The 14,072-nt window shown below is 33.1% G+C and overlaps 1 long non-coding RNA gene across 1 annotated transcript in view; it reads right to left on the bottom strand.

The window, feature by feature from the left end:
• Positions 1-1,481: 1,481 nt before the first annotated feature.
• The window catches only part of LOC135406942 (uncharacterized), a 32,444-nt gene continuing 19,853 nt past the window's right edge, over positions 1,482-14,072 (bottom strand). The window contains exon 3 of the long non-coding RNA XR_010426591.1: positions 1,482-1,837. This is a non-coding gene — a long non-coding RNA (uncharacterized LOC135406942). The remainder of the gene's footprint in view (positions 1,838-14,072) is intronic.

Here is a 14,072-nt window from a genome sequence, read left to right as displayed (position 1 = left end):
TCCAGAAACACACTTAAACATGGGCTTATTTTCCTGACTTCAGTGAAACTACTTATGCAGTAGTTACGTCCTTGTTGGAACAGGACCTTCTGGTTATAAGCCTTCATTTTTAAGTCTACTACAATTATGAATAATTTATTTCTTTTAATTTATCATTCACTTCTGGGACTGTAAAAATGTAAAATACTTCACAGATTCCTCTCTATTTAAGAATAAACACAGATTGCTTCTCCTTTTTTGTAAAGCATGGATTTATTGGCTAGACAAAACAAATACAAAGTGTCATTTTCATTGAATTATTTAATAAAGGCATAAATAAAAGAAAGGAAACATTTTGCTTTGATCATCGAGTGGCTGTGCAGCTCAAGACTAGAAACAGCCAAGCATAGACTTGAGTATGATACATGATGGACTGATAGCAATTCACTACCATCTCAATAGCATCTTTGTTACCATTTTAACTGCTTGGCACAAATTTGAAGCAGTTTGAAGGCCTTTACCCAATTTATAGAGGACAAGTCAGCAACAAGAATCCACCAAGACAACAACTGGTCATTTCAGAAGACAGTCGAAGAATTTAGTGTTTCCCATTTCGATTCACTGTTTCTGATTGTCAATACCTGCAAATGGAGTGAAACAGAGAAGGAAGAAAATAGCAGTAGATAAGATTTACTTATTTAATCCTTAATCAGAAACTCCTTGAGGCTATTTCTAAAATTGCTTATCTGAATTTATCTTTGATAGAAAAAAGCGAAAACATTATCTCTTTTTTTCTCATCAAGAAAAGTGTTATTCCTTATTCTTGTCATACTGCAAATAATTTCATGGACCATATATAATCTATATTCTAAAGAAATGTTTTAGACACTCAAATGCTGTAAGTCTCATCCATTTCTTAGAAACGAAATGCTACATTTAAATATTTACTTTTATGGATACAGAATAGATAAGAGTCATTAAAGAGTCTCCTTTCTCTTTAGGTTTCAAGGTTGTGCTTAAAGAACATTTTGTGAAAATAGTGCACCCAACACAAGTGCTGCTTTCCCAGAGATCATGAAAGGCAACTGCCATTCTAAAAGGTTGAGCATATAATCCATATGACTAACCATGCTCTATAATGATGGAATGAATTTATTTTATTGAAAACACATCTGAAATATAGATTAGCAGAATTGAATATTGTCTATATATCCCATCTCTAACTCATGAAAACATCAATCTAGCAATTCATTTTTAGTTAAACATTTAACAAAACTCATCACATCGTGTGATGCATATGTACTCCAAATTAAGCATATTTCTAGACTGTATATGTTGCAACCAAGGGAGAAAAATGTGATCCAGGAATTCTTTGAATCTGTTTATAAGAGGAGGCTAAATGATGTAGGTGTAATAAGAGGATGATGCAGAGTAAGGAAACATTAACTCCTACTATCCCTGTCGCCACAGACAGTGAGCTAACATTCAAAATTACTGACCATGCATTTATAATTTAAAAGCTGCTGGTTACTTTTATGTAATTTCATTTAAGTCCAAATTTTAATTATATGCAGATACATGCAAGGCAAATTTCATAAGAATGTAGATGTCTAGACATGGACATTTTAAATCTAAAATATTTTTAACAGGTTTCTCATAAGACGTTGTCAGCAGGGACTGTGTTATTACTGAATTAGATTTTTCACGCGGTTTTAGAGCACCCACACCATGCATGCTTAATCTCCATTGCACTCATTATGTCAGTAAATCAGCCCTTTAGAGATAGATGTGATGTTTTGATCCCTCAGTGAAGTGAAGAATTTCAGTCTGGGCTTGGTGTTGGGGCTTTGCTCCAGACCTATGACATCAAAAAAAAGTTAATAGGTATAGAATGCATAAGGTGGGATTTATTGCCCCTGACATTAAATTTGTATAACTCCTGTAAAAGATAATCCAAGAATTTGGGAAAAATCCTTTCATTGGATAATTTGTGAAGACATAAACTGTGTCTTGGGGAGAAATCAATTTATTGTGACTTCTATTTCAGTTTACTATAAAATAATTTGTGAACAAAGAGCATTCTGAAGATTAAGAGACTGTATTAAGATATCAAAAATAGCATGAAAACTCTTTGAAAATTTACTGTTCTTTCTGAGTAATTCTCATAAGAGACAGTGAAATCTTTTGGGAGCTATTTAAGAATCTGCTTGGCTGGGTATTTTTTCTCCTTTCTCAGCAGAGTTTGTAAATGAGAATTATCCTTCCATTAGGAAAAAGGCATGTGAAGATTATTGAGATTTACTATATTTCCTCTCTTTTTCAATACACATTCAGTCTTTTAAAATATTAGGTCTTATTGTAAGCTTTGTCTCAGAGCTAGTATAAAATAATTTGACTGTAGTTTTCAAAGTTTATTTAAGGATGAAAGTCTTCCTCCTTGCTTTATGCTTGATAACATTGGAAGTACAAGGTGTTTATTCAGCGTCTGATAATTCAAACACATTTTCAAGTCTCATTTGCGGTTATGAATTATTATAAAATTTAAAATGGACTGTGAGAAAGTTCTTCAGAGTTTTAATATCTGCTATTGCTGAAAGAAGAGTTTGATTCTGTGCAAGTCTTCAAACCTTGATGTTCACTCTTAGAAATTTGCAATAGCAAAACCAGAAAATGTTATGTGTAGCAAAGAAAGAAAAAGATGGAAGATGATCCTTATATGGGTGCCTCCTCATAGCTTTGTGCATGCTACTTTTTTTGTCATTTGAGATACAAAGACAAACTGAAACAAGAGGTGTCTAGAGATTTTGCTGAATATACGCTTAGAAATGACTAGAGCAGATAAATAGCAGAAATTTGGATAAGGCTGGCCAAATATTCTTTTTCAGCAATAGATACTTTGAGAAGTACCCATTTTTAACCTGGGTATATTCCACTGATCATCATCAAGTTGGAAATTATTCAGAATTCAAAATCCTGCCTTATTTCATTTGGCAGAGAAAAGTTCAGGAGCTGCAGCTGATTGCAGCTATAGCTAAGTGAAACACAATGGGAAAGCAGTGCCTATTCTTTGTTCCCCTCTCATATTTGACTAGCCAATTGATGCTCACAAGAGGAGGAGAAAGTGACCTTTCTTATGCGAATCACAACTATCACTATAGCTTAAATGAACTGGCAATTTCTGGAGAACATCCCTGTGCTGTGTTGATTTAAACATATTAGTTTGTCTAATAATAAACTGATTAAAAACAGCTTCTTTTTTTTCTCTCCACCTCACAGATACGAGGAATGTATTATATCCCAAGTGGGAAGGGGAAGATATTTTTCTAAGTGTGATTTTAACTTCTGCTACACCTAACTTTATATTCTGCAAAGAGATAAAGTTTCTTCGCTTCAACTCTGCGTTTAATGATTAGGAAAAGTATATCTTACGATTTGCTACTGATATAGGGCATAAATTATTCCTTTTCTTAAGATTGTTTCATTTTACTTCATGGCTGAAGACCTGCTCAGCATTAAAACCACAAATTAACCTCCATCACAAGTCTGGATTATCTTTAAATCACTATGCTGAGTCAGTAGGAAAAACATAAAATCATACAATGCAAGAAATATGAAATTATATTAAACATAAGTCAAATTTTCCAACTTGATTTCAAAATGAAAAAGCATGGCTGAAAACACTTTTGAGGGTTACTTGAAGTTTGCTGAAATCTATTCAGTTTCACAACTGTCCTCAGCTTCCAGCTAAAAAGAAATCAACTAGCATTCTTTTTGAAATCCAATAGAAAGTATACTGTCTTGAAGAAGATAACATTTCCTTATACCTCAACACTAGGGGCTTTATCATGTAGGGGCTTTGTCCATATAGTTTTTGAACAAATGGAGTAAAGCCTTTTAATGTTTTGAAATGACAGATGCTTTCCTTCTTGTAATTCTGTGTACAGTTATATACAAAGGACAACACCTTAATGAACGTTACAACAGGAAAATGTGGACAAAATAAATACATGATCAATTTAGGTCTGAACAGACACTTTTTGTTTTAAGCATTATTATACTCAAAAATAGTTTCTGAATCTCATTCCTTTGTTCCAGTTTTAGAGTTGTTGTTTGTTTGATTTATTTTTCATATGTCTGCTCTTTTGACTAATTTCAGCAAAGGTGCACAATCACATCATTGTTTTACTCTACACTTTGGCAGTACAGTCAGACTTTTTGTTGCCAGTGGTTAACCTTTAAATCTGTTATTTAAATAAGACCCAAACAATTTCTGATTCAGTCTTCAGTCTATGTATCTTACATTGCTCATTCTTTTACAGGAAATGTGATTTTGCTTAATACCTATTATTTGTCTTTTCTCTCCTTTTCGAAGTGTCTATACACCTCAGTGTAAACTATGTATATACTGTGTTCTTTTAATACCAAACATGAAGAAATAGTAATTATTTTTCACCTTTATGTTGTTGTTTCTTGGGGAATAGACAAATGAAGCTCTGAAGGAACACAGCAAAACACTCCTGAGCATTCAAAATGTTCATGTAAATTTTTTATTTAAGAGTAGTTAACACAAAAGCTACAGTTTTATTCTAAAGTTAAAAATTTTATTTTAACCAAGAAATAGCCATTTTCACTCTTCTGCACTGAAAGTTCAGGAGTTTTATTTTACAACTACTAGAATATCTGAAAAACTGACAGCCTGTAGATTTTCACAGTGGATATTTGTCTCCACAGAAAACCAAAATGTCAATATTTTATCAGATTATTTGTATTATATGTATTATGTGCACATATGTTCAAATATACATTACAAAATATATGTACATATATGTATTATACGTAAAAATAATATAGTCTTCTCCAATAAAAAAACAGGGGGGTTGTTTTTAGCAGCAGAGTTGTCTAGGTTCTTCATACAGTTACTGTGTACCTAACTGCAATTTATTCTTGATTGCTGAAACCAGGAAAAAAATCTGCATTCCATACAACAAATCCTTTCTAGGAAATCGATAATATGTCAGCTATTGTGATACATTATTTTGTAAATGACCACAAGCATTCAGTAACAAAAACAAGGAATAGATTGATAAAGCAATCAACTACAGCAATTCCAAAACAGATCTAAATAACTGTTTTCCTACCTGGTACAGTTTTGTCACTTTTATTAATAATTTTGTAAATTAATACTTGTCCATGTTTCATCTTCTTACACCTTTGAATCATCTCTGAAAGACCCATCAAAAAATCCCTACGTATATATGAGAAACATGATAGAAGTTCATTATGGCTAAATGTATGCTACTGGAAAACCTGAAACACCCCAAAAGAAGATCATCATGTATATGACAGTCCAGATGAGGTGATGATCTCTTCTCCCTGGTTTCCAGTAATAGGATGTAGGGGAATAGATGAAGGCAAGGTTCAGGTGAGGTTCAGACTTGACATTAAGGGTGCTGAAACATTAAGGCAAGCCTTCTTCCCTCCTGTTCCCTCTCCTCTTTTTTTTTTTTCCCCAGAGAAACTACTATAGTTTAATATTGAAAAATACTGAATAAAGAAATGGAGAGGTTCTGAAAAGACTACTGACAAAACCATACAAAATTCCAAATTATTGACTCTCCATAGACAAGAAATTGAAGTGACCCACTTTCTACAGTTCAAAAATAAATAATTCTAATTAAAAAAAAAATCCTGCATATCTAGATATGCAATCTGAGCTTTTAAAAAATACCATCTTTCTCTACACCTTTTCAGAAGAAATAGTCCTTAAGGTAAAAATATCTGTATTCTTAACTGATCAGCCAGTGATAAATAAAATATTATTTGATGTGGAGGAACACCAGAGCGAGTGGGAATGATTCCAAGCTTGGAGAGACTTATATGGAGCTTAGAGAAGACAACAAATTATGGACTCTTTTGTTATTCCCCAGTTCAACCCATGTTCTATGTGCCCTAATATATATGCATCTCTATTAATCCCCCTGGTTTGTATTGTTTAGGGCTTGTCTGGACTAGCCCTCAGGTTTTCCCGCCAGAAGTTGTTTACCACCTTGTTCTCCCCTGCTTTCCCGCTCATCCCACACTGATTGGCCTATGAGTGCTGCAGTGTGGAGTGAGCTCCCATTGGTCCCCGTTGCTTAACTCCTCCCAAGTCCCTCCCACCTTTCTTTCACTCACCAACCCTGTGATACCCTGAGATATTAATCCCATGCTCCGCCCCAGTTATCAGACCTCCCCTCATCCAAACCCTATATAAGTCCTTGTTCCCCTCAATAAAGTGGCCATTGCACCCTGACCTTCCACCTTGTCAGAACCCTCTGTGCAGTGTCGCGTCCCTATTCCTCTCTCCTCCGGGCTGTGGCAATTTTCCGTAATCACAGAGACCTATTAGACTTTAGACAGTCGTAGAAAAGATAATAAGACTTTTGTATCTGTTCATAAAGAAAATAGAAAGAAAGATTCTCTGTGGAAACAACTAGTATGAATTCAAAATACTAATTTTGTGTTACAATATGGAGAAAAAAATGAGTATATTAAAATAAAGGTTGTTAATCACAAACTCTGAGAACAACTGAAATCAGGCTAAAAGAAAAGAGAAATTTAAGAATTGGAAGTATAACCATACTCGGACTGATGAGAAAAATAAAAAAAAAATTATTATTTTTTTCACATAAATTCAGATTAATAATTAAACTCATATATAGAGATGAGGTTAAATGAAAGAGCAGACAACTTGGTTCAAATTGGTAAGTTATAAGAGTATACCAAGTAGCAGAGAACAACATGTTGAACAATTGTAGTATTCTGTCAAAAAATACATCATTATATATCAAATGCCATTCTGGATTGGCAGGGTGTACCTGACTTAATTCAATGTAAAACTTTCCTTTGTTCCTCTAGAAGGTAGAAAGAATTTAAATTAGGATTTTTTTCCTGATAGAAAGCATGAAGTGATTACATTACATTTACTATTCAAAAAGATATTTTGTATTCAAAAAATTTCTCTGTAAAAATCCTTGCTGAGTGTGAGTGATTTTTCTGTCTCTATTCAAGCTTCATTTGCTTACTTTTAATTCCACTCTCACTCCTGCTTAGGCCAATTAATTCCTTTGAATGAAATTTTTTTCTGACATTCATTATGAAACATTAGTGTGAACCAAGAATGGCATAATGTAGCATGCAACAAGCATTTTTCTGCATTTCTCACAATTTTATGTCCACCTGAACTAAAGTGATTATTTTTCCTTTAAAATTTTTCATGTAAAATGGATAACTCATGTCCCCAGCTAATTTTTCTAAGAAGCATTGGCAAAATATACGCAAACTAATAGACGCCTTGATATAAGGGGTGTTGAATATTCATAAAACCTCTTGATTCCTCCTTTCATGTGACTGGTTAAAACTTCTAGTTCTTTCCTTTACCATGCTTATTATGAGTAGTTACTATTTTCCCTATCAGAATTAGGTACATTGAGAGAGACATTGACAGGAAAGTTTATTTCAAATGTTTAAACTTTATTTAGCCTCTCAAATTTAAGTTAATCAAGCTAGAGAAGTTTAAGACAAAAACATAAAAATAACATCTAGATAAAAGATTTCATTTTCTTGAAAGTTAATTCTGCAATAGAATTTCAGAATTGAAGCAAAGAAGAAAAATTGCCTAATCAACTTGTCTCAAGCTAGACTAGCAAAGAAGAATTTGATATCTTGGACCTATGATTTCATTTTATCTCTCTCAGAAGAGTGTAACTGATGATCAGAGGGAAGTAGTAATTTAATAGCAAGGAAATGGCAAAGGAGAAGCATGCAAAAATATGAGATACAAAAAATTACATATTCCAATGAAGGCCGAAGAGGATGCAGTATCAGTGTTAGAATATTAAAGAAAATATCAGTTTCAGAAGTAATTTGATTAATTCCTCTTGAAGTTGAGTATTCTATTAAATATGAAACTGCCTGAAACACAAACCCACTTCTGACCACACGACAAATCTATATGTGTGAAGGAATGCCTACTGAGCTCTACAGAGTGTTATAAAAGTTGTAATACTAATAAGATTGAGCACTATCTTTCAAGTATTCTTGATAGTAATGTTTGCCACTCATACAATTCCTAACAATGCACAAAAGTAATTCTACAACCTTAAATAGGAAACCTTAGACGGTAACCTTAAACAGGAAAATAAAAGTCCATAAATGTATGCTAAAGATCGGTGGTCATCTCTGAGTGATACAAAAGGAAAAGTTATTTGGAACCTGAAGTTCAAAAATAGCTGGTAGAGGAGGAGTCTTGTTTTAGCAGGTTCAACACAATTAGATTTTTTTGACTATCTAAATGGCTGATTTGACATGTGCTTTACTATTACTCTAAGTAAGCATAAAAACAGTGGTGGATTTATTTTCCCTCTCCTACAAGTGAAGAGAAAGGAAAGGGGCAAGGGAAGGGCAACAAAAATAGGTTAATCAAAGCATGAGTATTTTGATTTAAAAATTCAACAACTTAATAAAACACACTTTTTGGAAAAGATACATCATTTTCCATGGCAGATTACAGTCTTCAGGCTTGCACATCTCATCTCTGGAAAAAAATATATAAAAAAATCCAGACTTCAGCATCTATTGCACAATATGGTTGCTGTTTAAAATTTGTTCAGCTTAAGGTAAGAGAGCATTCTTAAGACCTCACACATGTTGATTGTTCTCCTGATTCTAGGCCCAGAAAAAAGGCTCACAACGAGGAGCACAAAAAATCACTCTTTCTCTCTCCAATAAAAGACTAAAATTAATACAGAATAGTATTTCCCTACTCTTTTCAGTGTCAAAATGTGAGATATCAGAGAGTTATGATTTTTTTGTTTCACTGGGGATTATTTGGCCTAGAGAAAGAAGGTTTTAATATCTTTTTCTTTACGGCTCCTATTATGTGTTCTAACGAAACCTTCAGATTAGTCACAGGACTGCCTGAACTAGAAATACAACAAGTGAGTTCCCTGCATTTTTCCTACAAGTTTACGAATTATGACATTTCAAAAAATATATTAAAAATGTAACTTACTGAACAGCAGTATTTAAAAAATAATGTCTGCAATTAAATATATTACAAACCACTTTTTACAGTGACATTTAAGGGGATTTAATAGCCAAGTATGGTTATTATATCCAACATGGTTTGGGGTGAAAGAAATTTTAAAAAAAAACAATACTGACTTGTATTATGTACAAAATTAATTCATGGAATAAACTAGCCACAAATGTCCATTCTTTTAAAATAAATACATAATGGCACTTCCTTTCAGGGACATTGTTTTTAAATAGTGTGACTGAATCAATACAGTCATTTGTCATTCAAGGATTCAAACCTGATCAGACTTTGCTTCAGCAAAATGATGATCGGACATACATTTTTAATATCTCCGTGCAGATGATGGGAAATTCTGTCTACCAATTTCTATATAGGGGTCCAAGTGCATTAAAGGGACTACTGCAGAGTTCATCTCTTAAATCAATTCTGCAGAAATAGGAAGTAGAGAGAAGAGTATTACTTGAGCATAAGGGCTGTGCCGCAGTGCACTAACCAATGGAGCTCCAACATATCTCTGCATTGTATGTATACACTTCTCTAATACAAGTACCTGCCTGACTTAAAAGTCATTTCACATGTAGCTTTGATAGATTGTTATATGTGACTGTAGCATGAGGTCCTTAACACAACCAGAATCATAACAAGGTTCTGTACTAACATAGTACTATAATTAAAAAAGAGACATGTTAGAAGAAGAGAAACTTTATTTTTGTGATATTGTTTCTTATTACAACAGCTATAAATATGTTCTTTATTTTAAGGAAAAGAAGAAGAAGTCATGGTACAGGGATTTAAATATACCTTTCATTTAGTCTCTTTTTTTTTTTCCAAATAATAAGTTACCATTTTATAGTTGTTTATCTTCAGCACTCTGATCCTAAGATGCTTTTAGACTCAGGCTACAATAGTCTCATAGATAAAGCTTCAAAATGCCTCGACTAAAATGAATAAATACAGGTCTTCCAAGTAGTTCATGAGAAGTCAACTCTGAATTTTCACATCACTGTCAGCAGGAAGAACACAGTTAAAGATTAATTTTTGTTGCTGAGTCCCTTAGCTTTAAATGTTGGTCTGGACTCTTGCTTTCCTAATTGTTCCACCTCTCAGTTTAAAAGCTTCAGATGGTTCAGAGAAAAAAAAAAAGTTATTTACAATCACTTTTTACTTTCTTGCTTGTTTCTCTGTTTGTTTATTTCTTTGTTCTGTATTTAACACATTTATACAAATGAAAAGCTTCCATTATAAGTGTAGTTGGAGATCCATTTAAAACCACTGAAAATATACATGCTAACTATGGCAACGTGTTTGAACTGCCTGAGATCTATGGCATGTGAAATACACTCCTATGCAGTCATTGAACTTAAAGAAATATTTTCAATCAGCGGTTATTTTTCTAGGTACCATCACTTCACGAGGTGAACCAGTGCCTTCCTTTTCAACACCTTTGTGTTGCCCCAGAAAACTGCATGTGAATTTGGGCTCCACAGAAATTAAGCCATATAGTGTCAAGTTACTATTTAAATGAGGTGGTTCTTATAAGATTTTCTTAAGGACTGACCCAGTATACTGTAACACTAGACTGCTATTATTTTAATCTAGTTTCAAAAGGCTGTCCAGGATTACTAGATGAAAACTACCTGCACATTTAATTTTATGATTGAAACATTTAATGTATGATACAGAACCACTGAAACGATACCTTATTGAGATCTAAAGCCTACTGAAGTCAGGAAGACCTATTTTTAAAAGTCTGTACCAGGCTTAGTTAGCTTGTATTACACATTTTGTAAATGAGCGTTTTGTAAATATCTCCAGATTAAGGACCATTTTTCTGAAATTATTTATATTTTCAATTTCTGAATTGTGGTAATAATTTTTCAGTCTCAATGTTAAAGTCATCCTTTTGACTTCTCTACTTTGTGCTAGCAAAATTGTACCATTCTAAAACATTTCCAATAATATGTATCATCTTGTAAAAGGAAGACTGAATTGACTTGACCCAATTAGCAAAATTTAATATTCTCTCAGTCCACTACTTTTCATGAAACTAAATTTCAGTTCATCTACTTAATAAAAATGAAACATTTTTGACTTATTCTTAATGGCTCTAAAATGAAATGATTTATGTACAAGTGAAGCAATGTGAAGACTTGAAATTTGAAAGACTATGTAAAATTCCATAAAATTAGTACGCCAATGTAGCTGAAAATTAGAAAAAATTCTTTTCATTAGTTATAAGTATCTTAGATCCAAGAAAGTGACATAAACAATAGTAAGAAAGAGAAAATCAGAGATTATGGGAAACTGTTTTACTTTGCGCTGGAAATGTTTTAAATGTCAATATAATTTCATTAATTGTTAATTTTATGTGATCCCCTGTCTCTAAGTTCTGTATGAGAATAGGAAAGATGTGTTTCAGAATAATTTCAACATCTTGCAATTTTATGGGATTTTCTGAAAGTTTGATTTAAAGGCAGATAAACTGGGATTAGAAGAGGCACTGCAAATTGAAGCAACCCTAAAGATTACTCTGAGAATGTTTGGTGGTTTTGTTTTATTAATGGCCATTACAGCTATGTCACACAGCTCCTGATATGTCACCCATATGCACATCTCAATCCCCAGAAAGTCTGCCAGCTGCAGCAAAAAAGCTGAAGCTGAAAGCTGTATTTGGGTTTAGCAGGAGGGGCAATGTCAGTTCCATGTTTGATGTTTAGTTTGCTATTCCAAACCCTTCAGAACAATGAGAACAGAAGAAAGAGTGTATAATTTTTATTATTTTATTTTCAGAACTTACTAAATGGCGTGAGCAAAAACTAGCCAACTTATAACATTTATTTGATATAGATATTCTCAATAGCTACCTAGTCTCAAGTTTAAATATATTTTGAAAAAAACATTTCACCTTTGGCAGCTCTCAACGCCTTGCAGTTCCTTTCTGTTGATTGACTTATCAGCATTTTTAGCCCAAATTCTCCTTGGATCTCCTTCTTTTTAGAAAGAGTTTTTAGAAAAGAAAGAAAGAAAGAAAGAAAGAAGGAAGGAAGGGAGTAAAGAAAGAAAGAAAAAAAGAAAAAGAAAGAAAGAAAGGAAAGAAAGAAAGAAAGAAAGAAAGAAAGAAAGAAAGAAAGAAAGAAAGAAAGAAAGAAAGAAAGAAAGAAAGAAAGAAAGAAAGAAAGAAAGAAAGAAAGAAAGAAAGAAAGAAAGAAAGAAAGAAAGAAAGAAAGAAAGAAAGAAAGAAAGAAAGAAAGAAAGAAAGAAAGAAAGAAAGAAAGAAAGAAAGAAAGAAAGAAAGAAAGAAAGAAAGAAAGAAAGAAAGAAAGAAAGAAAGAAAGAAAGAAAGAAAGAAAGAAAGAAAGAAAGAAAGAAAGAAAGAAAGAAAGAAAGAAAGAAAGAAAGAAAGAAAGAAAGAAAGAAAGAAAGAAAGAAAGAAAGAAAGAAAAGAAAGAAAGAAAGAAAGAAAGAAAGAAAGAAAGAAAGAAAGAAAGAAAGAAAGAAAGAAAGAAAGAAAGAAAGAAAGAAAGAAAGAAAAAGAAAGAAAGAAAGAAAGAAAGAAAATAACTCATTCTGCAGTGATCAGACTATGAAGCACTGCAAAAGTGTGGTGAACAGAGGCAAATGGAGCACGACAGGGCTAATTATGGGCAAAGAGATAGTTCTGGAAAGGTCACAATACCAGCCTGAGTGGGGATGGGCCCTGGAAATGGAAAAGGAAAAAGATCAATTACAGTAGATTTCCCAAGTGTTCAAGTCAGCAGCAGACAGATGGTCATTGGCTTAGAAGCTTTGCAGTTCTGTGTGCAGCTTTGTTGGCAAATACTATCAGAAAAAGAACAATTCATTGAGGCTTTCTACTAGTACATCTGTGAATAAACAATCCATCAAACATGCAGAAAAACCACCTCCAACTAAAATTTAGGGAGGTATTTATTTCATTAATGTGAATATTAATATTTCTCTCATATTTTCAAACTCCTTAAGAGATTATGCTAGCCTAGTTTAACCAAAAGACATTATCCCTGTGGTAATCTTCGGATGTTCACTGACACCATAGAGCACACTTTAGATGTGGTCCTTGAAAGCTTGACATTCATTTCTCGTGCACAAGTTATTATCTATTTGTTTCACAAGGCCTGGTATTATGCTGGTCTTCCCTCCCTGAGCTTGTACTTGCACACAGTTTCTCAGGAAAAGTAAAGTACTTTAAACTGTAACAGGAAACACAGTTTTCTTCTCATAAACTGTGCTTAAGCAATCCTGGAGTTTCTTTTATGTTCCTTAGTTCAGACTAAAATTATTTTTTGAAGAGTTGTAGGAAATTTGTTGCAGACTGTGTTTAAATCTATTATAAACAGAATTTTGGGGATGAATTTAGCTGTAATGTTATGTTTTCTCCCACCTGTAACTTCTTAATCAAAAAATACACAGAGGAAAACACACTTTTGAGTGGGAAGAGTGGAATATCTTCTGACAGCTTTTATCTAATAGCATTAGACTCCATAATGGTACTTTTTGTTGGCATATTAAGAACCAGCTGTAGTTAAGGTGCCAACATACAATGCTCAGTTGTATAAAATATTTCACCACAATCTTGACTGTAAATAAAATTTGCAACATTCTTGCCTTTATTTAGCTGAACTTTCCATGTTCTAGCCTTTGATGCCTAAGACAAAAACCTCACTTGTGCTCTTATTCTATGCTTCTATTTATATCTCTCAAGCTGCAACAAGCTGCTTTGTGGAAGTGCTGTCACAAATTCCTAGAAACATAAGAATTCTTTGATCACGAGGAACTGGAAACTTGATGTGAAAAATCACTGCTTTAATCGGCATGATATAACACAAATCCATTGTTCAACTGACTTGAAATTTGGACCATACTTGCGTTATTTTTCTTATTAGTATGGAAAATATTTAATTTTTTTTTTAAAACTCAACTTGGTAATAGGATTTTAAGAAAGTCTACTGTAGCGTATGGTTTTTACTGCAGTTTACTTAAGGAAAGCAATCTGTGA

This window comes from Pseudopipra pipra, chromosome Z (genome assembly GCF_036250125.1).
Source record: "Pseudopipra pipra isolate bDixPip1 chromosome Z, bDixPip1.hap1, whole genome shotgun sequence".
Classification (NCBI taxonomy): domain Eukaryota; kingdom Metazoa; phylum Chordata; class Aves; order Passeriformes; family Pipridae; genus Pseudopipra; species Pseudopipra pipra.
This window is presented reverse-complemented; position numbering and strand designations above follow the sequence as displayed.